The sequence below is a fragment of the Oryx dammah genome, unplaced genomic scaffold (genome assembly GCF_014754425.2).
Source record: "Oryx dammah isolate SB20612 unplaced genomic scaffold, SCBI_Odam_1.1 HiC_scaffold_1, whole genome shotgun sequence".
NCBI lineage: Eukaryota > Metazoa > Chordata > Mammalia > Artiodactyla > Bovidae > Oryx > Oryx dammah.
This window is the reverse complement of record NW_024070185.1, coordinates 78,890,815-78,917,126: the sequence shown is the minus strand read 5'-3', so window position 1 is coordinate 78,917,126 and position 26,312 is coordinate 78,890,815.

Sequence of the window (26,312 nt, the reverse complement as noted above, 5' to 3'; positions counted from 1 at the left end):
AACTTTCCTTCCAAGGAGTAAGCGTCTTTAAATTTCATGGCTGCAATCACCATCTGCAGTGATTTTGGAGCCCCCAAAAATAAAGTCTGACACTGTTTCCACTGTTTCCCCATCTATTTGCCATGAAGTGATGGGACCGGATGCCATGATCTTCGTTTTCTGAATGTTGAGCTTTAAGCCAACTTTTTCACTTTCCTCTTTGACTTTCATCAAGAGGCTCTTTAGTTCTTCACTTACTGCCATACTGCAGAAAGGTATGCAAGGGTACTGAAAGGGATCCTATTAACCGCCTCAGATTAGAATTGGCTCAGCCAAGCTCTCTCTGTTGTGATCCCAAGTAAATGTGATCACTTATGGGAGGCCAGGAAAAATACAGAACACTCTTAGCAACATTGATTCATTCCTTTTGTGCAGCTCTGTTAAGACACAGGCACTTCTGTTTTTCCTTGAATGGCCTATGAAGCATATCACAGAAATGTGGTCGTCACTTCTTTCTGCTGCAACTTTCCACTTAGCTCTTTCATTGGGTCCAATGCTCAGTCAATCCAGCAGCAAAACACCTTAAGCCTCTACACTGTCTTCCAAAGAAGTTGCTCTGCATACAAGGAGACTATAAGGTCACTGTCAGTTCAACTGCAAAAGAAAAATAGAATTAGCTAGTATTTTGCTTTATTTTTGATATAATTCATATTTCTTTATGCATTTTAAAATTTGCAAGAATTTTAACACAGATAATTTCACTTGCTTCTCTCAAAAACTTAATGAAGAGTTTCAAGAAACTGTTAATACTGATTTTCCCTGGGGGGAGGGAAATTATACTTTTTAAGATAATTGCTCCTATATAAGACCTGCCTCTTGAGAAACCTATATGCAGGCCAGGAAGCAATAGTTAGAACTGGACATGGAACAACAGACTGGTTCCAAATAGGAAAAGGAGTACGTCAAGGCTGTATATTGTCACCCTGCTTATTTAACTTCTATGCAGAGGACATCATGAGAAACTCTGGGCTGGAAGAAGCACAAGCTGGAATCAAGATTACTGGGAGAAATATCAATAACCTCAGATATGCAGACACCACCCTTATGGCAAAAAGTGAAGAGGAACTTAAAAGCCTCTTGATGAAAGTGAAAGTGGAGAGTGAAAAAGTTGGCTTAAAGCTCAACATTCAGAAAATGAAGATCATGGCATCCGGTCCCACCACTTCATGGGAAATAGATGGGGAAACAGTGGAAACAGCGTCAGACTTTATTTTGCAGGCTCCAAAATCACTGCAGATGGTGATTGCAGCCATGAAATTAAAAGACGCTTACTCCTTGGAAGAAAAGTTATGACTAACCTAGATAGCATATTGAAAAGCAGAGACATTACTTTGCTGACTAAGGTCCGTCTAGTCAAGGCTATGGTTTTTCCTGTGGTCATGTATGGATGTGAGAGTTGGACTATGAAGAAAGCTGAGTGCTGAAGAATTGATGTTTTTGAACTGTGGTGTTGGAGAAGACTCTTGAGAGTCCCTTGGACTGCAAGGAGACCCAACCAGTCCATTCTGAAGGAGATCAGTCCTGGGTGTTCTTTGGAATGAATGATGCTGAAGCTGAAATTCCAGTACTTTGGCCACCTCATGTGAAGAATTGACTCATTGGAAAAGACTCTGATGCTGGGAGGGATTGGGGGCAGGAGGAAAAGGGGACGACAGAGGATGAGATGGCTGGATGGCATCACCGACTCGATAGACATGAGATTGAGTGAACTCTGGGAGTTGGTGATGAACAGGGAGGGCTGGCGTGCTGTGATTCATGGGGTTGCAATGAGTCAGACACGACTGAGCGACTGAACCAAACTGAACTGAAATCATTTTATTTTTCCAATGAACACACTATATTTTAGAAAGAGAAAAGACTGAAGAAATATATAGAGAGAAAGAATTGAAAATGGGGAAAATGTAAGCATTGGTGAATATGGCTAATGGCATTTGGAACTCCTTGTACTAATCTTGTAACTTTTCTGTAAGTTTTAAATTATATCAGTAGAAGGAGTTACAGTGAATGGCATAAAAAGATTAGAGACATGTAATTCTTGGGTAATGTTTAAAATGGATAATTTCAATAATTTTACTTGGAATTTCCCTAGGAATCTCAACAATGCTTAGATTACAGGCTTTGCTTAAAATCATAGATTTGAAATATAATAAACTATAGGCTGGGTGAGAAGTTATCGTAATTTGGAGCATGACATGACCATGTAGTAAGTTCATAGCTTTCACTGAAACATAAACCAAACTAAGCAGTTTCTTCAAATTTTCTTTGTATGCAGGTTGCAGTTATAGGATGACTCTGCTTTTTTTCTGAAAATAGTATATTGCATACATTAGAAGGTGAAAATTATCTTGTTAGACATCCTTTCTTTTTTTTAAACATGCCATGAAATTCATCTGTTTTAACTGTATAATTCAACTACTTTACTAAATTTATAGAGTTGTTCAACCATCACCACAATTCAGTTTTAAAATGTTTCCATCACGACAGAGTCCCTTAGGCCCATTTATAGTAAATCCATGTTCCCACCCCCAGACCCAGGTGAAAACACTCTCTGATTTACCTGTTATAGAAATTTTATATAAGTGGAGTCATACAATATGTGGTCTCTCCCATCTGACTTCTTTCACTTAGCAGAATATTTTTGAGGTCCATCACCCCTGTTTCTTTTCTGGGAATTTTCCCTTGGCATAAGAGGTTACTTAGAGAATAAGCAAATACCTTACATTTACTTTGATGAGTAAAAAAGGTCAGCCAGTAATACATATGAACAGGTCTCTCACAGCTGAGTTTGCATTGACAAGAAATCAGCCTGAGACGTTTTCCTTGTCTAGGAGCTATGCTCTTCTGGTAAAAAAAAAAAAAAAAATACAAAACAAAACATTGGTTAACTCTAAGCATCTGCTAGAATCTGGGCGGCTGCTGTTGCCTAATTTCTGAGTGACGCAGCAGAGACCATAAGATATACAATGGCGGAGACTCAGGTATGACACAGAAGATGCCACACTAACAGGGAAATTAGACTTCAAATATTTACAAGCTCTCTTTCAAATGTGAGTGTTTGTGGGCACAAATACATTAGTATTTTTCTTCCCATAAGCAATAGAATGGCATAATAAAGGTCTCTGTGATAAAAGAAATGCTGCAGTATCTGGGACCTGAGTCTCATGTCTAAAGGCTACTAAGTAGTTTTATTACATGAAAAGCACTGTGATCCTCTCAAAGACATAGTTTTTGTGGTCATGTCATCTAGTACCAAATGTGAGCTATAGGAAATTGTAGGACACAACTTGATCTTAAGAGACTATTTGTCTCAGGAAACATTATGTATGATGTAGAAATATATAAAGCATTTGTTATCATTTTATAGTGGGGCTTCCCAGGTGGCTCAGTGGTAAAGACTGCCTGCCAATGCAAGAGACTCCAGAGACATGGGTTTGATTCCTGGATCAGGAAGATCCCCTAGAGGAGGAAATGGTAGGCCTCTCCAATATTCTTACCTGGAAAATTCCATAGACAGAGGAGCCCAGTCCATGGGGTCGCAAAGAGTCAAACATGACTGAGCGGCTGAGCACATACACACACACACGCACACATCATTTTATTGTAACTTCAAACATCCAGATTTACTAGAAAATGAAACAACACATTAGATTAAAAAGTCCAATGGGTAAATTTTTCTTATCATCTTAAACAGTTTGAAAATGAATTTGCAATTTGTATACTCTTCTCCTTAAAAACTCAAATGAAAACATCTTTCAATTATATGTTTGTATTTTATATGTATTTCATACTTTTCAGGAAATCCTTGTTAAGCTGAGAGCTGTGGTGGGACAAGAGTCTTCTTGTCAAGCATTTGTTGCAACAGTGTCTTCGGACTGAAGGTGAGGTGGGTGCCATGGTTCTCTAGACGGGACCCTGTGATTTCTTGGTCTTGATTCAACATACTTTTCCAGAATTCTCTTTCTTTTCAAATGTCTCTGACTCAGTAATAAATGTCATGTCTTCTATGAAAATTATGAGATTTTTGCGTCACTTAATATAAAGTCTGTTTTGTTTTGTGTTCATTTTATCTGCATTTCTTTTTCTAACTGAATTGCCTGGACTGTCACAGCATCATCTGGTAGTCAGTTTGGAGCCAGGCCTCTGATACTGTCATTAGTCAAGTTGGTTGGTGTGATTTTTTTTAAAAAAGTTTGTTAATATACTAAAAGCCATTAAATTATATACTTTAAATAGATGAATTGTACAGTATGTGAATTATATGTTAATAAAGTTGTAAAAAGGAATAAATAAATAAATAAATAAATGTATTTCAAAATATGTGTCCTGTACAGACAATTTTGTCACTTGAAAGCTCCAGGGTTTCAGATTTCTGAATAAAAGCTCTTTTATTAAATCTTATTTTTGTTTATTTGCTTTTCTGGGATACCCTAATTTAAAATGGAATGAGTTCTCAAATTTTTCTACAGTGTTTTTCTCAATGATCAGAAAATTGAATAATTTCAGGAATGGGCATATGCTGCTCAGTGTCTTGTAAGGTTAGATTTCTAGGTTGAAGTTCAGAAACTACAGTAAATAAGTATTGAAGTTGTGAGCCAATGACAATAACAAAGGCATGTACGAGCAGCCCAATTTTAAGCTTAATCACTGGGACATGACCATCTTCACTGGCTCTCTAGGTAATAAAATCCACACAGGTACAGATGATGAGGAGCAAATAGGGCACCAATGGTGGTCGTCTACTCCAACGGGGAAGAAGACATCATGTTGGATTTTTCTGTCATCTCTGTGAAAACTGGACTTGCTTCCACCAAGAAACAGTTCATCAAGATAACACAAATATGATTGAACTTGAAATTAATTGCTTCAGGGGAATGTGTGATCTAAGGGGGGCCTTGAGGGGGCAAATTATCCCATCCCCTAAAGACATCATTGGCAGGAAGAAACGGTATTCTAAAAGGTCTGAAATGGAGACTAGAAATTTGAGACCTCAGAACTTCTAACATGGAATCTGAACTCTCCCACTCAAATGGAGTGTCTGCACATGGGCTGGGCTCCATTTTCTTCTGAGACTCACCACTCAACTTGGAATGAGGCCTTAATAAAGTGGGGCATAGCTCCTGGCCCTAGTCTTGCGATATGGCTTAGAATCTTCCTTCCATCAGGAAGTTGTGTGAATTTTAGTTTTAGAGTGGCCCTCACTCCCACCTCCCTCTGCCAGCCATGCTTCACATGTGACAGTCGTGGAGGATTACGCAGATGTGATGCACCAGCATCGTCAGCCGTCACCAGCAGCATCACCATCGTCATTGTCAGGGTCATTGTTACTTCCAGGCGCTAAGAAACAGCATGTAAACAATCACTGTGAAAGGACACGTGCTTTGGAAGCATCCTGAGCAGATAATATCTAAGAATAGCTGTTTTCATGTGCACATCCCTCACCCATTCACTTGGTGAAATACCCAGACAGACAAATTCATAACACTTCTAGCCCATGTCCTCTTTGAACAGGATGCAGCTTTTCCACTGGAATGTGATTCTTATGGCTAGTTGAAACATCAGCCATTCTGAAGAGTCAATGATGAAATGATTTCCTCAATTTCTCTGGGGTTGATAACATTGCAACTCATTCTGAATTGGAGGATTATTAACATTTGCTACAAATTGGTACGTGCATTAAAGGAGAGGAATTATGATATTTCACAGCTTTCTTGGTGACTCAGCTGGTAAAGAATCTGCCTGCACTATGGGAGACCTGGATTCCATCCCTGGGTTGGGAAGATCCCCTGGAGAAGGGAACGGCTACACACTCCAGTATTCTGGCCTGGAGAATTCCATGGACTCTATAGTGCATGGGGTCACAAAGTGTCAGACACAACTGAGCAACTTTCACATTCACAGTTTTCAACTTGACAGAAAACTCTGCTTGAAAGAAAAACAAGTTTTAAGCCATTTTCTTTAAGTATAAAGTGAAGAAATGCAGGCAAGTAGCATTTTAGCAGCACTCTAACTAATAACCTCGTCTTCAACAATCTTCTCTTTCATACAATGAGTATTATACTAGGAAATAATTAGTGTTGATGTAGTAATGATGAATAATAATAGCCAATACTTATTGGATATTTACTATGGTCTAGGTCTTGCTTTCATGTATCAACTTTAATTAGTTGGCAGTGACTGCTTGAAGTATGGTGTTGAGACAGATTCCAAGACTATGTCTGGATTCAGTGACAAAGAGTGTTATAATTGACTAGTAATGTCTGCTTTGGGCATAAGCAGGAAGAATAATGGCATATATAAACATATTCACGTCCCCTGGTTCAGTATTATCAAATAAAGTTAAAATGTGACAAAGCACACTGGGAGAGGCATGGAGAAGTGTGAAGTTAAGAGCATATATTCAGGAAGAGCATTAATATGGATGGAGGTAGAATTTGACCTTAACTTTGACAGAGGGTCAGATTTTGTTGAGTAAAGTTGAGAGAAGACAGAAGAGCATTTTAAGCAGAGAGAACAGTCTGAACAAGTCATTGAGGCAAGAAGATGTAGGGGGTGTTAATGGACAACCAGTAGTTGGGCCCATCTGTTGTTTATAAGGAATAGTGGGAAGTTAGTTGGGCAATCGGAGAATGGCACCCTACTCCAGTACTCTTGCCTGGAAAATCCCATGGACAGAGAAGTTTGGTAGGCTGCAGTCCCCTCGCTAAGAGTCAGACATGACTGAGCAACTTCACTTTCACTTTTCACTTTCATGCATTGGAGAAGGAAATGGCAACCCACTCCGGTATTCTTGCCTGGAGAATCCCAGGGACAGGGGAACCTGGTGGGCTGCCGTCTATGAGGTCGCACAGAGTCGGACACGACTGAAGTGACTGAGCAGCAGTAGCAGTTGGGCAACAGTTTTGAAGAAAAGTAGAGAGGGCTTCAATATTGACTGAAATGATTAGAAATTGTGAGATCTTTAAGTTATTTTATTAGATAGCCAGATATGATGTGTATCTTAGGATTTATCTGAAAACAGCACATGAAATGGATCCAAGGGAGAGGGATTGGAGAACACCAATGCTAATACAATTGCAGTAATCTGTTTGAGATGTAAGGGGTCTGACTAAAGTGTAGAAAAAAGCTTTGACATAGATGAACAGCTGGAGGTAGATGAACAGCTTTAGTAACCAACTGGGCACCTGGGCGAGGACAGAGAAGCTTGTGTGTCATAGATTTCTGTGAAGTTTATTGAGTAGAAATAAGGGTATTAGAAGGTTTTATAATGATAAACTTTCTTTATCATTCATCTTGATCTTAAGATGTCAAAAGAAAAGCCACATATACATCTTTAACAAGGAGTTGGAAATTATATTTTGTAATCAGGAGACATACAAAGCCAAAATGATGGTTCAGGGAGAGGTCTGCCTAGAGATGATAGCTGAAAACTGAGAATTCAGGGACTTGACAAGGATGGACACAGACACAAGGAAGATAAAAATAGAACATGGCACCTGATTCATTTAGGGAGCAGAAGAACAGAGCTGAGTCATCAAAGGTGACAGGAAGAAGTTGAAGAAAATGCCCAACCCCAGAACCACTGGACACAATCCTCAGTTTAGTCAGTCAGTCTTGTCTGACTCTTTGCAATCACATGGATTGCAGCACACCAGGTTTCCCTGTCCATCACCAGCTCCTGGAGCTTGCTCAGACTCATGCACATCAAGTCGGTGATGCCATCCAAACATCTCATCCTATGTCATCCCCTTCCCCTCCTGCCTTAGTACACAATCCTGCCTTGGATTTTTCTTGGACTTTAGATCTTCTGTTCATGTTCTCATTGATTCACGCTCATAAGTTTTGTTTATATACACAATGGAATATCCCTGAAAATTTCCTTAGTTTTGTGCTATATTTTAATATGAACAAGTAAAATTTAAGTTGTCCTTGAGGCATTGTTTTCTCCTATATCTCCAATGTTGAAACATACAGTGTTGTATGAAAATGCACTGTTATCATGCCAAGCTCTGTGTTGAATATGCAGCCTCGCTTCTCTTCTCTGCTCTCAACTTCCTCCAGATGTGGGTCCTCCTTTCTTGCCATGTTATTCCCATTGATCAGTGGGTCACAAAATGGAGTCCATCACTGGGGTCTTTCTCTGGGGGAGTCATGTATAACTTTCATATGTAAAATTTAGCATCTAAAAATCTTGATATAAATAAAACTTTTGAAGATACTGTGTTAACTTTACTTCCTATGCTTCCTATTTTTCCTTTTATCTTTTATTTCTCCCTCTTTTCTCCTTCAAGATAGGACATGCCCTGAATTCCCAAGCATTCCATATTTATTGCTTCTTACTTGTTCTATATAGTACTTCCCATATTTCTATATTGGCATGTATTACAACAGTTTGTTAGAAGTAGGTAAATACACACACTTACTAACATACAATTAAACAGAAATACCTAGAGTATAATTTCACTTTAAATGATAGAAGATATTAAAAACTAGGACCACTCAGATTTCTAAACCCTGGAATCAAGTTCTTTGGAAAAATATTACTAGAAAAGATAATAAGACTGGTAAAGAGTGGGCCCTGAGAAGCAAAACAAAAAGAAAGAAAAAGGTGAATATTTGGACAAAAATATCCATTTCCCCTTTACTTTATCATGCTTCATGATTTATTTATTATGTTTAGCACAAGCAATAGCTTTCATTGAGACAAACCATGATTTTTCTTTCAGAGCAATATTTCTAATTCTTTCTTTCACTATTGCCCCTTAAATAGCCTTTTTAGACATTTCCCCCCTAATCACCCCAATGAAATAATACCACAGATAAACTATATCTATTTATGTATCGTAACTATATATATTCTTTATATATTTTGATTAAGAATTTCTTACCCCTCTGAGGAAGTAGTTTTTCCCCTTGAAAATGATATGGACCTCTTGAGAATGCATGTTTTATAGGAGCACCATATAAGCTGCTGAAAGATGGGCGGCTATAGACATCAATGTGGCCTGTACTTAATGGACAGTAACATCAGAATAAAATGAGAGAGTATAGGCATGGCTTCCTGCAGAGTACCCTTTGTATGTTCTCACTAAAGTAAATAAAAATAGTATAAGTCACAAAATCTGAAGCAAGTCAGCCAAAGAAAATATCAAGGAAAAAAAAATCTAGAAAACAGTTGATATTTGAAGACGAGTCCCTGAAAATTCTTAGAGTCCTATTTTGAAAGAGATAAAGAGAGAAAGGAAAAATTAAAGGAAAAGTAGGGAGGGTAGAAAATAATATTAACACCAATTTTGTAATAAACTGAATTTTGAAATAAATATTGTAAAGTATATCACCATAATATTTTTTGGTGGGCTTGTAGTATCTATTACATAAGTGTTTACAATGTCACTTTCTATATATCATTAAAATCTTTATTTTATTTGTATGTGTGTGTTCTTTTGAGAATTCTCTTGTAGGGGGAAACACTGTGGAGGCATGTTGGAGGAAAATGGAATTCAGCTAAGGAGGAGTCAGGGATTTAGTTTCCAGATCTAGGGTCAAAGTAGGAGCTAAGTGAGGTCATGTTGCGATGTGGGTACAAAGATCAGAACTAGGTCAGTAGCCAGAGTAGCGTAAGACTGTATCTCAGAGTTCCTGGGGACAGTAACCAGTCTTCTCTGGGGCCAGCTGACCCCAATCATCAAGAGAAGAGAAAGAAGCAAGATGCAATGATAAGCTCTAATGAGAATCATAGTGTTTTATATTTCAAAGGATCCATGGAGATCATCTGGAAAACAACAAAAGCCTTTTTATTCTGAGAGAGTAATAGAGGTTCACTGAGGCCCAGGGAAGCATCAAGGTGCCAACTCTGCTTGGAGTTCAGTGGGGTTAACAGCCAAATGCCCTGGGCCTCATTTCTGCACATCCTTCTCCCAAATAATAATTTTCCAGAGTTCTAGTTTTCCTTTTCAAAGTCCATTTCTTCATTCTTCATGGCATTATATGCTGAAATTCTCACAGGCAAAGACCAGGAATGTCTTAATGATATTCAACATAAAGTTGCATTAAGGAAATATTAAGGAAGACAAGAAAGTTTCTAGAATGTTCTTGGAAAGGGACACTAAAAATCTGTATGACTTTGTCTAAAAATTTGTGTGATTATAGCTTTCTAAGGTCACCTAGGTTTCGATTCTTGGGTTGGGAAGATCCCCTGGAGAAGGGAATGGCTGCCCACCCTAGTATTCTGGCCTGGAGAACTCCATGGACTGTATAGTCTATGGGGTTTGCAAAGACTCAGACATGACTGAAACACTTATACACTCTTTAGGATGAAATTCTTTAATTTTTGTTCTGGTGATTTTTGCATACATACTATTTTTTTCTTTCTCCAATTTTCTCTGACTTTACTTGTCATATACTTCAGATTTATGAAACTTTGAGAGTAAGCAAAACCTAATAAAGAATTATTAGCACTCCCCTTTTGTGGGACAGAGGTGTTAATAGTAAAATTATTTTATTTTGAAAGCTATACTTTGAGATATGACTAATATTTTGGGGTAAAGTATTTGCAAATAGTCGTGATTCTTTTTATTTCAAATGCATATGATCTTTTTCTCCTTGGAGAAATCTTCGTGCAGAGTAATTTTTAGGAGTGTATACATATTTCCACATGCATTTCAGAATGAGAAATGTACGAGAGCCACTAGCTGAATGTTCAACAGCACTTTTTGTGCTTATGATGTGGGATGGAAAGAAATAGAAATTAAACCTCTCTCCTTTCCACAAGCCACATGCAGACTGACTCCAAGTGAAAGGTTTTCACACAGGCCAGTTCGGTAATGTGAATTCACCCACTTTCCAACAAACCCTGAGAGGTATTTTAGTTTCGGCATCTGGTAGCTGAGGCCATCCCCTAAGCACAAGTGTGCCACTGTGCCAGTCGTGGGGCTGCTTTATTTGATGAGGACCACAGCTCTCTGGCAGATGGGCTCTCTTTTCGTTTCCCAAACAAACCTCCTTGGAGGTGAAGGAAGGTTTGCTGACTGTGGTCAGGAAAGTCTCAATTATGAATGATTCCCTAACCAAGTGTTGAAACACTGCACTTTGTAATTAAAATGCAAAACCCACACAAACTGGAAACCATAGGAGTTTTTTTCAGGAATTTTCCTTGAAAGCTTGGTTTCTTACTTCCGTCAAGTGTCATCTCTCTAAATCTACCTTAATTTCCTTTATTCCTCCAAAACGAAATATTATCTTCTCACCTATTTTATTGGTATTCCCTCTCAAAGTGGATATGGTTTATCTAATTAGTAAAATAGATTTTAGTCACTTGCTTTTCTTCTCATGAATCTCAAACCCTGCCCTCATTTAACTTTGCTGCTTTGCAAAGTAAAGAAGTGGGATTGTTGGCTCCAATCTGCGCTACTAGGAAAATGAAGGAAAAGGCAACTCAAAGGAAAGCAACTTTTTCTTTTAATCAAGTAACATTTTGTTCAGTGTATTATAACATTCTTTTATTAGGTGCATACAAATTTAGACCACTTCCTTGGTAAATTGAATCATTATCATTATGGGATGACCCTTTTTCTTCTTTTTTAAAAAATTATTTTTAATTCATGGGTAATTGCTTTACAATGTTGTGTCGGTTTTCTGCCATACAACAGTGTGAATCAGTCATAAGTATACATATGCCCCCACCCTCTTGAACCTCCCTTCCTACCCTAACTCTTTCCACCCCTCTAGGTTGTCACAGAACACTAGGTTGAGTGCCCGGTGTTACACAGCAACTTCCCACTAGCTATCTGTTTTACATGTGGTAATGTATAAGTTTCAGTGTTACTCTCTCAATTCCTTTTTATTCTTAATAATGCTTTCTGTTTAAAGTATGTTATCTTATAATAACATACCTGCAACAACTTTCTTTTACTTGGTAGTATTTGCTTGCTATATATATATATATATTTTTTTTTTTTTTTCCCCCAGTTTTACAAGTCTTTCTTTTTTGCTTTGCATATAGCTGAATTGGAGGGAGGTGGGACAGGGGACTAATGTGGGTCAAGATCAGGGGACTGATACAAGGGAAAGGAAGAACAAAGATGTACTTTAAAAAAGAGCTTACAGATTATAATTATGCAAATTAATCTATGCAAAAGTATTATCCAAGAATACTTGAAGAAGGAAGATAAAGGAAAACTTTCAATTGCCAAAGATCCCGCAGACAAAGTCAAAAAGCTGTCATCAAACCAAGAGAAAATATTTCAACATATATAACAAGAAAAAGAAAACTATCAGAATATATGAAGAATGTCTATGAATTGATAAAAAATAACAACTCACCAGAAAAAAAAGATGCAAAGGATATGAATAAGCAATTCATAGAAGAAATAGAAATTACCAGTAAATTATTTCTAAATGCACAATCACACTAGTAATCAAAAAACTCAAATTAAAATTCTTTTTTCACCTTTTAGACTAGAAAAAATATTTTTTAAAATTTTATTTAATTAAATAATTTTTTTTGGCTGTGCTGGGTCTTCGTTGCTTTTTGTGCAGGCTTTCTCTAGCTGTGGGGAGCCATGGCTATTCTTTGTTGCAGTGTGCAAATTTCTCACTGCGGTGGCTTCTCGTTGCAGTACACAGGTTTGAGGTACGCGGGCTTCATTACTTGTGGCATGCGGGCTTGGTAGTTGTGGCTCATGAGTTTATTTGCTCCAAAGCATGTAGACTCTTCCTGGACTGGGGATTGAACCCATGTCCCCTGCATTGGCAGACAGATTCTTTTCCACACCACCACCAGGGAAGGCCAGAAAATATTATATTTTAAAATTAGATAATATTATATATTGATGGGCTTCCCTGGTGGTTCAGAGGTTAAAGCATTTGCCTGGAATGTGGGAGACCTGGGTTTGATCCCTGGGTCAGGAAGATCCCCTGGAGAAGGAAATGGCAACCCACTCCAGTACTCTTGCCTGGAGAATCCCATGGAGGGAGGAGCCTGGTAGGCTATAGTCCATGGGGTCGCAAAGAGTCAGACACGACTGAGTGACTTCACTCACTCACTCATATATTGATGAAGTCATGAAAGATAGGCAACTCTCCCTTTAAGGGAAATCTCTGGTCAGGAGTCAACTTTGCACTGCCTTTTTATAAGGTACTTTGCCAAACCATTTAAAACTGCACTTATCATTGGAGCCAACAATCCCACTTCTTGGTACTGACCCAAGAGAAACAGACACATGTGTGCAAGGATGCAGGTACAGGACTGTTCCCTGTAGTATTTTACAGAACATTTTTTTTTTTTTTTAAAGAAAAGCAACCTTGAATTTCCACCAATAGGGTAATAGCTTCATAATGCATTCTATGGAATATTATGCAGCAATTTTTTAAACACAAGAAATCTGTTTTTGCACTTACAGAAATACCAAAAGACTTCTTGCCAATTAAAAACATTCAGAGAAGTAAATAATTATTCTATTTATATAAAAAATACAGACTTCACACAGAAGTATTTATTTGTACAATTTCATATGTAAATAGCAAAAGGGTTGAGTGGTTACACACTCAATTCATGACAGGCAATAAATATAGTAATAGAACAGAGACTAGAGATAATATTTTAGAGTGAGTCTACTTGCATTGTTATTATTTCAATTTTTTGCAATAAAAAATGAATTCATATTTTACTATGTAATCAAAACATTTTAAAAAAGAGATGACTATGTATTTGACTAATGGTTGAATATTTAGTATGATTTGATTTTTCTCTGGATAGATTGGATCATAGTTTTTAGTGTAATTGTGAAACTCTCTGAACTTAAGATGTTGGCTAACATATAACAAAACCTATTGGTTGACCCCTGGCCTGAGAAAACTTAAAGTGAGCTTCAGCTTTCAGGGAGAAACTTTATGTCTACAGTGAAATGAACAGCTGAGAGCTATGAGCAAATCTCTCCTTTTTGCCAAGAACATTGATGTCCCTTTTATTTGATATCATGAGGGAGTCTCTGTAGACAGAACTGTCAGGCAGAAGGTAGATGGAACCATCTGGAATGGCTCTTGCTGTTTATTTCATGAGGTTTATCTTACCCTCCCAGTATAAAAGGATCTCTTGCTTTTGAACATCCCATGTACTCGTCTGGTTATAGCAAGCCCCGGAGGCATAGAATAAACAGTGCTGTGCTCAGTCACTTCAGGCATGTCCAACTCTGTGCGACACCATGGACTGTTGCCTGCCAGGTTCTTCTGTCCATGGGGTTCTCCAGACAAGTATACTGGAGTGGATTGCCATATCCCCTTCCAGGGGATCTTTCCGACCCAGGGATCAAACCTGCATCTCTTGGATCTCCTGTATTAGCAGGAGGTTCTTTACCACTAGCGCCACCTGGGAAACCCTCAATATGTGCTTAGTCACTCAGCCATGTCCGACTCTTTGCGACATCATGAACTGTAGCCCACCAGGTTCCTCTGTCCATGGGGATTCTCCAGGCAAGAATATTGGAGAGGGTTGCCATTCCCTCCTCCAGGGGATCTTCCCAACCCAGGGATTGAACCCAGGTCTCCCACATTGCAGGTGGATTCTTTATCACCTGAGCCACCAGGGAAGCCCGAATAAACAGTGTGATCCTACAAAAAGTGTCAATATCTTTAGGATGACAAAGATGGAAGGGCCTCAGACCTTACAAACTGTATGATGATTGACTATTGCTTAAAATATATGAGGCTTTAAAAAATTAAATTCTGAGATCTGAGCTGTCATGGACTGTAGTCATTACGAAGGGAAAAACTGAGGACCAGAAGGGTTAAGTGACTTATCAAGGTCACTCAGTGACCTTGGCAGTGACTCTTATTCAAGCAGATTCAAATAGCTTGTAAATCACCCATGCAACCCTTCAGGACCAAGGCAGTCCTCAGCTGCTGCTTATTGGAAGGACTGGTCTATGCCACTTACTTATCCCATGATAATTCTGAACCATGATGAATCCTCAAAGGTTTATTTTATTTTATTTTATTTTAAAGCTCAGAGTCCCCAGCTAAGATTGTTTACTTACGGAAATCTCTAGAGGTTATTTATGTTTTATTTTCTCAGGCTGTCATGACCTTGTATTGTTTAAAGGCTACTTTCAAGTGAGATTTTTAAGCCATTATCCCTACGAACAAAGAATTATCCAAGTACAGAGATGCCAAGGTTACACACGTGTAAACCTGTAAACTGTAGAAATTTAGAACAAAAGTATTCTATTTGAATGCTTATTAATAAAAATCAGCAACCATCTTGTGTTGGGTGCCCTGTTCCCACAATTCTGAAATATTTACTTAACAGCAAAAATGAAATGAGAAGAGCATATTCATCTTTTTTTTTTTTTTTACACTTATTGGATTCCTGGGTTGACATGGATCACAATATTATCTTAGTTTGTCTAAAATACACAAAATCTTTTTGTAAGTGACACAGGATCTCCTCTGCCCTTCCCCTCCACCATTTCCTTCATTCCCCTCCCTGCTTGTGTACGCACACACACAGTGTTATCTTCAAAAAGCATAACCAAAATAGGACCTGGAAACTCAGAACACAATATCTTTCTGTTGAAACTGTACGTACCAAGGCAGCATGTTCTTACATTTTCCCCAAATTTCCCCCCACTTTTCCAGCATTGTCCATGGGACTGACAAAGTTTGGGGAGCCAGGCTAGAAGCCCCATTTATGACGCTCTGACTCCATTACAGGCTCAGCAGAGGACACATCTGGAACCCATTTCCTGCCGGCGTGGATCGTGAATGCCTGGCTGTAGTCAGCACCGAGCGGTGTGTCTCCTGTCTGGCTGTCAGCTGTCTTCCCGGCCAGAGCCTAAGAACGTGGCTGCTAGTGAAAGTGTTTATGTGTTTATGTGACCACAGGTATGTGCCCTCGGCGACAGAGCCCTTACTCCATCTAGCATGTCCTGGGAGGCAAGTGGGATGTGGATGAAGCCAGAGGGAGGGAGTGTCCTCGAGGTTTCAATGTCACCATCAGGAGAGGAAGGATGGTCGTGGGCGTGAAATAGGATTGTGGCATTTCTTGTGGATTTGGGCTGGATAAACAATTTTGGGAATGACACTTGGTTAAGCTCAGTTATGGTTTTGTCCAGTATTAGGGGCAAGGGAGGAGAAGGCAATGGCACCCCACTCCAGTACTCTTGGCTGGAAACTCCCATGGATGGAGGAGCCTGGTGGGCTGCAGTCCATGGGGTTGCCAAGAGTCGGACATGACTGAGTGACTTCACTTTCACTTTTCACTTTCATTCATTGGAGAAGGAAATGACAACCCATTCCAGTGTTCTTGCCTGGAGAATCCCAGGGACGGGGGAGCCTGGTAAGCTGCTGTCTATGGGGTCTCACAGAGTCAGACACAACTGAAGTGACTTAGCAGCAGCAGCAGCAGAGGCAAGGTAAAGCGGGGAGCCGGCCTGTCTCCCAGGGACAAGTCCCCAATTCCCTGAACTGCAGAGGCAGAGCCCTGAGCCCTGAGCCCTGACTGTGGTCATGCGTAGATGGTCTCCTCCTTGCCTGCCAGAGAACTCTGAGCCTTGACACCTGCAATGGGCTTTGGAAGATATCTTCCCACCGATCAGGATGATATCTGCGCTTGGGGAAGCCCACTTGGTAAGAACGTTCTTCCCCTTTCCTGAAAGTTCCAAGGAGAGAAAGAGCCATGGAAAATAAGCTGATGGGTATTTTTAGATGCTTACAGGATTCCCTGCACTGTGCTAGAAAGGATGAAGAACACCAAAGTGATGTAAGTCACAGGGTTTGTGTTTTGTTGCCATTTATGTATTTATTTATTATTTGCCTTTTATCTTGAGCTGCTTCTAACTCAGAAGAGGGGTAAGATCTCCTTATAACTTTCCTCAGGTGCGCATGTCCTTTGGAGGCTTGCCCTCAAGTGGTTAAGGCCTTTTCCCTCCTGATTTTGTATGTCCTTCATTTCCAAGTTCTTCATTTCCCGGTTGTATGGTCACTTCCAACTCAGGATCTCTTAGTCACTAAACCATGTGTCATTTGATGCCTGTGAACGTCTTGCTCTTTCCCACACGTGACTTGAGCAGAAATGTTGCCTGTGAAGCCAGCATCCTCTTTTTCATGTTTACACATGTTTTAATAGCTCAAGTTAAAAAATCTCAGAGGCTTTTTTGATGGTCCTGTCCTTATCAATCTAAAATGTAATACACAGTCTCTTCCTTTCAAGTTTTGCTTTCAGCATATCTCCTGAATTCATTGCCTCTCTTCCACTTCCAAAGCTTTAGCTGATGTCCCCACCTTGGAAAACAAAATTAAGTGCTTAGTTACTGTACATGTATGAACAGTCCATCAGGGTTATGACAACTATATGTGCATCTGCCCTAGAGGTGTCCTGGGGTGGCTCAGATATTGAGAGTGGTGTTGATGTTGGGCACCTATTTTCCAATAAAGTGAAGTCTTATGGTGCAGTTCTGAACCAAAGTATGTCTGTGCACGCTATTTGCTTCAGTCATGTCTGACACTTTGCAACTCTGTGCACTGTAGCCTGCCAGGCTCCTCTGTCCATGGGATTCTCGGGGAAGAATAATACTGGAGTGGGTAGCCTTTCCCTTCTCTAGGGGATATTCATAGCCCAGGGACTGAACCCAAGTTTCCTGCAGCTCTTGCTTTGCAGGCAGATTCTTTAACACTAAACCACTGGGGAAGCCTCAAACAAAGTACAGTCTCCCCTTAATTTACAGGTGCAAAGTCTGCATCCCTAGAAAATTAAGTGTATATTAAAATCACATCAAAATGTCCTTTTGTTTTTGTTTATAAATGTGTAGCAGGACATTTAAAATGGTGCAGAACATTAGACAATTCTTCACAATGGGGGAGACATGTAGCCCCCAATCACTGCAACAGCTGACAATGTTGCCCACAGATTTCCAAAGTGTACCTTGGCTGTTGGTAGCATTTCTATTGGAATCACTGCACAGCCTTAATTTATTTATATTATTTTTTACTTAAACAGGCAATAGTCAACAACCTCTCCTTATTAAAAGTGAAGATGTTACAGATGAAAGTAAATCTCCTTTATTTCCACCTCTACGCTGGTCGCTGGTCGATCTTACTCTCATCCCCAAAGTAACTATCTTTAATTGCTTTGTATGTATCATTCCAGAACTGTTACTATATATTAACCTACTCTTTATGATCCCCTAGATTATCTGTGGTACTTGTTATGAGTTGAATGGTGTCCGCTCAAAATCCACACATTGAAGTCTTATCCCCCAGAACCTCAGCATGTGACCTTACCTGGGAATAGAGCAGTTAAAGATATAGCTAGTTAGGTTAAGATGAGGTCATGCAGGAGTAAGGTGGGCCTCTAATTCAATACAAACTGTATTCTCATATAAAGGGGACATTTGGATACAGAGACAATGCACAGAGAGAATGCCATGTGAAGATAAAGGCAGAGATGGAGAGATGATTTACAGGCTGAGAAGTGCCAAAGATTGCTAGCTAACTGGCAGACCCCAGGAGAGAGGCATGGAGCAGACTCTCCACTGCCCCCACCTCGCCAGCCTTGGAAGGAACCAACCATGCTGACACCTTGATCTCAGGCCTCCAACCTCCAGAGTTAGTCGCTCAGTCATGTCTGACTCTTTGCGACCTCATGAACTATAGCCTGCCAGGCTCCTCTGTCCATGGAATTCTGCAGGCAAGAATACGGAGTGGGTTGCCATTCCCTTCTCCAGGGGATCTTCCCCACTCAGAGATTGAACTGACATCTCCTGCCTTGCAGGCGGAATCTTTACCACCTGAGCCACCAGGGAAGCCTCCAGAACCATGAGATGATACATTTGTATAATTTTAGGCACTCAGCTTGTGGTTCTTCCTTATGGCAGCCCTTGCAAATTAATGCAGTCCCCTTCGGTATTTTAGGCTTCCCTGATAGCTCAGTAGGTAAAGAATCTTCCTGCAATGAAGGAGACCCCAGTTAAATTCCTGGGTTGGGAAGATCCACCGGAGAAGGGATAGGCTACCCACTCCAGTATTCTTGGGCTTCCCTTGTAGCTCAGCTGGTAAAGAATCTGCCTGCAATGTGGGAGACCAGGTTTGATCCCTGAGTTGGGAAGATCCTCTGGAGAAGGGAAAGGCTACCCACTCCAGTATTCTGGCCTTGATAACCCCATGGACTATATGTATATGTATAGTCCATGGGGTCCCAAAGAGTTGGGTACAACTGAGTGGCTTTCACTTTCATTTTTCGGTATTTTAAGTAGTAGACAAGACACTCTCAGAATTAAGATGGGCTAGGGAGGGATGAGGCCTGGAGATGCTGCAGGTTGGATGACTGGGTAAGTTCCCCCTTTGGAGATGTTGGTCAGGCTGGCCTTGGACAGACTAGCATGCTGCGGAGTACAGACTTGTGTACAAGTATGCCTCTTCTGTGAGCCCTATCTCCCAACAAAAAAACTCATCTGTTAAATTAGACTTGCAGTCAATTTGTTTCCATTGAAAAAGAAAATTGGTGATTAGCTTTGAGGCTTTTTTCAAGCAGTTTGTTGTAGAAATGAAAAATACTGAATAACTCAAATTTTACCCTGGAGCATGACAGAATTTTAACTGGTTGCATTTTATAGCCTGTGTGACAGGGGAAAATGTGATCTCCATCTCATTCTGGATCATTCTCTATACGTTGCATACGTATGCATGATGAAAAGAGTTCTAAAATACAGCTTGAGATGTAGCACTTGACATACCACCGATGTAAATGAAATGAATAGTTCAAAATCATGAGCATGGAAAGAAAAAGCAGACCTTTGAATATCCAGTTTCATAAATTAATGCATTTAGAAATAATTTGCAAACTGGAAAGGCAATTAAAAGGGTCATTTTACTCCACTGTGCCGTGTGTCACAATCTTTAAGCTTTAATGAGAGTTGCTCATTGAGTCTAGGATTTAGCCAGACATTTGGCTTGAGCAAACACTGAGAAAAACACTGCTAAAATAATTATATTCAGTTTAGGGTCTTTAATACTGTCAATGACGCCAGATTATTCTGAAAATAGAGTTTGTGGAATCTGAGTATTTTGCACTATTTTACCTTGAAATGTCTATGGGACTGTGTCTGTATGCTTTAAAAAATTTATATTCTAAATTAAAATTTCTGAATATCAAAGAAATATCACTTCTACAGTTTAAGCTAATAGATGCCTATATTATTTTGCTCTTCATTCAAAGGAAAGTATATTTGTGTAAAAGCAATACAGAGATTTATATTTTATTGTAGAACTGTATAATTATCTGATATGCTTTTTATAACAGAGATGAGAAATTGTTTATCATTCTATCAACATAGCACTGTGAAATTGAAACAATGTTTTAATTGAAGTGTAGTTAATTTATAATGTGTTAGTTTCAAATGTATAGCAAAGTGATTCAGTTATATACATAAATTCTTTTTCAGATTCTTTTCCATTATAGGTTATTACAAGATACTGAGTATACTTCCCAGTAGATCCTTGTTGTTTACCTATTTTATATATAATGTGTATCTATTAATCCCATACTCCAAATTTATCTCTCCCTCCCATCCCCTTTGGTAATCTTAAGTTTGTTTTCTATGTCTATGGGTTTACTTCTGTCTTATAAATGAGTTCTGAAATTGATGAATTTTACATTGACTTTCTAGATTCTTTTAACATATAAACATTTCTTTTTAAAAACTGTGTTTAATAGTTTTCAGTGTGTTTTCACAATGCAGCTAGAATATTATGAAAGTACTTAGCGCTTCCCTTAATGCCTTTTTTGTCATACTTATTTGCCACTTACGAGATTGCTTGGAATAAAAAAAGCAGTCTTGCCAGTTCAACAAGCTAATCACCTAATGCTCTAAAGGAGCGTTAAATATTTTATCCAGTGTGGTTGTCTGAAGGGAATGGTTAGTTCTGTCATCATGTAACACCACTGAAGCTCTCTGAGAGGCTGATAGGAACTAACAAACCCCACTCCAACTGTATCAGTTTTCTGCATGCAGAGTCTGTCACGGAGAGCATGCTGTACACCGCGCATAATCACAATTACCTCTGATCAAAGCCCTTGAATGTTTTCTGGGTAGCATGTTCAATGGCTCAAGGTGAGCTCACCACTTCGTCTCCTTTGTCCAGACATCCCAGCTTCCCCTGACTTTCTCTGGCCCTCTGCCTGCAATGTTCTGCCTTTCTATTCCTTTCCTTCTCATCCTTCATGCCTTCAGCAACTTCTCTGTCTCAGCAAAAGCTCCCTAGGTCTCCAGCTCTGTAGGGCAGACCTCCCACTCTCACTATTACCTCTCCTTTGCACATCACAGTTGTAATGCACATGGATTTATGTGCTGTGCTGTACTTAATCACTCAGTCATGTCTGACTCTTTGTGACTCCCATAGACTGTAGGCCACCAGGGTCCTCTGGGTCCACGGGGGTTCTCCAGGCAAGAATACTGGAGTGGGTTGCCATACCTTCCTCCAGGGGATCTTCCCGGCCCAGGGATCGAACCCAGGTCTCCCTCATTGTAGGCAGATCCTTTACTCTCTGAGCCAGCAGCCAACCACTCTGATGACTTATGTCATTTATGGGAGCATGTGGCTAATGTCCAGCTGTACCTGGGGTCTGTAAGCTTCGTAAGCACAAGGGCTTTGATTGTATTTCCCTAATATCTAGTGGAGTGCCTGTCTTGTAGTGGCAGTTAGTAAATATACTTAATAAATATTGAGGGAAAAAATGGGTGAAGCATTACTTCACTGTTATGTAGTATTTTTGGTTTGAAAATATTATGTTAAGAGATTTACTATTATATATAAAAAAGAATGTTCTGCCAAATACCCACTGTGCCCCCTCAAAACCAGCTGTGTGTTCAGTAGATTGACTACAGACCACAGTCCACTCACTATCCCCAAGGGCAGAACGCAGAGGACACTTTTAATTGTCTGGAGAAGCCTTATTTCAATGCATGTGAGTAAGGCCTCATAGAAAAGGAGGTTCAGAGGTTGGTTTGTGTATTCTTCTTTAATTCAAAACCATGAATTGGAGCACATGTATGCATTGCGAGAGGGCAGAAGCAGATGTTTTCTCTGTCCTTGCAGAGCTGGCAGTCTCCAGCACTGTTCTCAATGTGGTTCTAGACCTCAGAATCACCAAAGTGGTTATTAAAATGTAGCCTCTCAGCTTCCATTATACAGAGGTTAAAATAAAATATTTCAGAATGGGGCTAGAGAAGTATAAAACTGAAAGAAGTTCCCTCTGTCACTCTCCCTGATGTTGGAGTTCAAGGAGGTCCAGGAGGGGCATTTATGATGCAGTGTCCATGCCTTCCACTTCTCCTGGGTAGGTTGGAACCCCATTGCCCAACATTCTGGAGAGGTTTCATTTAGTTATAAGATAAGGCAGCGTGCTGGCTGGTAATTGCTTGGTGGATCTACTGGTTTCTGACAATCGTCTGTATAAGGATTCCTTTAGATGACAGACCAAGTGACAGCAATGCAAGGAGAGCATAATGGCCCAGGGGACAAACATTCCTTAGCCGCTGGCCTGAGCTGTGGATCCTAGGCAATTCACTCCACTGCTCTTAAGATACTGTTAGAATGAGGACCAGCATCGCTTTGCCATAGACTGAGAGGACTGTGAAATTCCTCAAACAAGACCTGTTATTTAATAAATACTTGATTCTGATTAACATTATTAACTGGAAAACTGTTAATAGAAGATCAGACTAGAAGCTTGTAAAGTCCTTTCTTCCCCAAATAACTGAGAAGGTTGAATAAAGGTAATAAAACACCCTCACCCAAAGGTGCTGCTATATGAGAGGACACGCTAGGGACATTTCTATAACCACTGTCTCTTCTGCTGATGGCACAAACAGCAGGTATGGCAACTTGAACTTCATATCTGCCATGGTCCCATCAAGAAAGAAAAGTTCATTCTGATGATTCAAGTAAAGAGACTTAATCTAGGCTCTACTTGCAGAGAAGGAAGGTGAAGGGCCCCAACAAGAGATGCTGAGAAACTTAGAGACCCATAACAGCAAGAGGCCGTTACCACCTCCCTGGACGGTCCTGGGAGGAAACAGCCGCACCTTTGGAGCATGGGAGCCTCTGAGAGCTGGAGGAAACACACAGCTCCTCACCTGGAACGCAGTCATGGAGAGACAGATGGTGCCAGAGATGGGGCAGCACCCAGAGAGGAAATGGGGGAGAAATACTCTGACCCCTTCTTTCACCCTCCATTCTCCTGACTGCCCTCAGCTGGCTGAAACCAGGCAGAAGTCTCCTGAGCTGGGGGTTGGGACAGCCACTGACAGGGGAGGCCAGTTACTGAGCCACAGAAGAGAAAGGCTGAGAACAGGTTGGCGGAAGGACTGGGGAGTGGAAAATAACAGCACATATCCTTGGTTAGGTGTTTATACGGAGAATATTTCCTTTTTGAAAGACCTTTCTTAGGTGTTCATAGCCTAAGCACAGAATGAAATCAGAATAGATTCATTCACTGGAGAGCACTATCTTTGATCCATTTCCCAAGACCTGAAAATAATCCAGAATTAGAAAAGCACAGGGCAAGTCAAAACAAGTGTAAACATCAATAGTGTCTTTATTCTTTTTAAAAATCTGTCATTTCAAAATGCATTTAAGGCAGACATATATTATTGCTGGATCTATTTAATTTTCTCTTGAGAATCCTTATCTTTTGCTATTTTTCTTCCTACTGACCACGTATTGACTCAAGAACATGTTCCATATAGTCAGGCAGGAAATGGGGAAAATTAAAAAGTACAAGTGGCACATAATCTTTTTTCAGGATATTCTGATAATCTGTGGTACTCACCTCCAGTGCTGATTTGAGTACACAGAAAGTTGTTAGGTGTACACTTTCTTAGCGTTTTAAACATAACTCTTCAGAGTGAAAAGAACTATTCTATCTAAATAGTCTAGGGAGGCTTTTCTTATCTCCTATTGATAGTAGATCTATGAAGCATGATTGTTCTTTCATTTGGCAGTTTCTAGCTAATTCTTAATTTCTCAGAATGATATGGGAATTTGATACCAAATAACTCAGGGATGGAGAGGTTGTCACTTTTTTGGTTTTGCTTCTGTACTTGGTAAGCTGAGAAGCACTAAAGGCTATAGGGAAGGATGGGTATGAACAGAACACGGTCTGAAGATTCTTTTGATGGTAGACATTGATGAACCAAGAGAAGGGTTGACTCTCAGCGTTCTTTTTGGGTCAGGGGTTAGGTGACTGGTGAGCTCAATGCCCAGGGCCCTTGTACAAGGAGTTTTAAGCATCCCTTTGCAGACCAGTATTTTGAGATGACTAGTTAGGGCCTGTTGACTATACTGTCAGGGTGTTTGAGGGCTAGCCAAATATATAAACTGGTCACTATATTAGACCAATACCAAGCTTCCAATCTTGCTGGGCTGTGAATTTCAGTGCAGGCTTTGAGCACCATGACATGATTTCCTGGTTCTAATTTCATGTTCTAATACGTGAATAATCAGGGATGATCTCCTAAGGGGGGATATCTTTTGCCAGCTGCTGAGTCCATATCAACACAAGTGTGCTTCTATTCAATCAAAACCACTGACATTTTCTCTTTAGAGATACGTTAGTATTAAACCTAACTTTATCTCCAGGCTATTAAGTTCCATACATTAATAGTTAAGGAGGTCACTAAATTTTGACACAGAAAATTGAATAACGAGGACATGATGAATCCTTAACCTCATTGCCTCTGTGGTGTGCATATGGCTTAGGATGCAAGGCTTTCCAAGGTTTTTCTTTCTCCCATTTGACGATTTTTATGCATTTTCATAGAATTTTCATAGTTTTGATAAAATATAGTAGGAAAAGCACAAAGTTTAGGGTGAGAAGACACAGATTTCCAGTTGCTGATGCTGACCTGTGGCAAGTCACCTCACCTCCATGGGTCTTAACTTTCTTCACCCATAGAAGAGACTTACTGTGATAGGCTGGGGGCTCTATCGGATGAAGGCACTGTTAAGTGAGAGGGCAATCCTTGGCAGTACTGAAGCTTCCTCGGTTCTGGTGACGAGGTCTCATCACTGACTCATAGAAAAGAACATGAGGTGGTCAGAATCACGTAGTAGATATCTAATGAATTTTCCCAGCTCTGAAACCTTCCCAGACTCATAATCCTTAAAGATTGCTGTTGTTGTTCAGCTGCTCAATCGTGTCCAACTCTTTGCGACCCCATGGACAGCAGCATGTCAGGTTTCCCTGTCCTTCACTATCTCCCGAAGTTTGCTCAAACCCATGTCCATTGAGTTGGTGATGCCACCCAACCATCTCATCCTCTGTCGTCCCCTTCTCCTTCTGCACTCAATCTTTCCCAGCCTCAAGGTATTTTCCAATGACTTGGCTCTCTGCATAAGGTGGCCAAATTATTGGAGCTTCCGCATCAGTCCTTCCAATGAATATTCAGGGTGATTTCCTTTAGGATTGACTGGTTTGATCTCCTTGCTGTCCAAGGGACTCTCGAAAGTCTTCTCCAACACCACGATTCAAAAACATCAATTCTTTGGCACTCAGCATTCTTTATGGTCTAACTCTCACAGGCATACATGGATGGAAATGGAAATATGGAAAAACCATTTTGTCCTTAAAGGTACAAAGTCTAAATGACTCAGTGTAATACCCAAGGACCTTCCTCCTCCAGCCACGCCAGACTCTCTATCATGGCTAGACCGGTAGCAGTAGCTTCTTCAGCCACTTGCCTGCTTCACTGTCTCCCCATCACCTCTCAAAAGAGCTCATGTTTTTCCAGCTGTCCAGAAGGCATTTCTCTTTGCCAGTCCAAATGCTACCCAATCCTTTTACAGCAGCTCACTAGCTGCTAGTTTCTTGAGGCATAATGCTACAGGAAAGGAGAGGGAAGGGCTGAGATTACGAGCACCAATGAACGATGTATTTATCATCATTTTGTCTGCTTTCTCCTCCCCCACCCCCTGCAGTAGAGGCCATCCCCTCATTGTACTTATGAGAAAGCTGAGGTTCTTGGCCAAGGTCACACTCTACTGAGATGCTAGTTTCAGATTCAAATTCGGTCTGTGCAGTACTTCACAGTGCTTCCTTTGCCTGTAGGAGGGGCAAGCTTTTCTCTAAGAATGATGTAAATAAATCAGCATTTATTTACTGATACAGCTGGAGAGGGCTTCAAATCCTGTTCCACATCAAATGGTTATCAGAGGACATTAGCTCCTTCTTAAACATTTGACACAAATATGCCTGAACATGATATCCAGGTGGTTATCTTTTT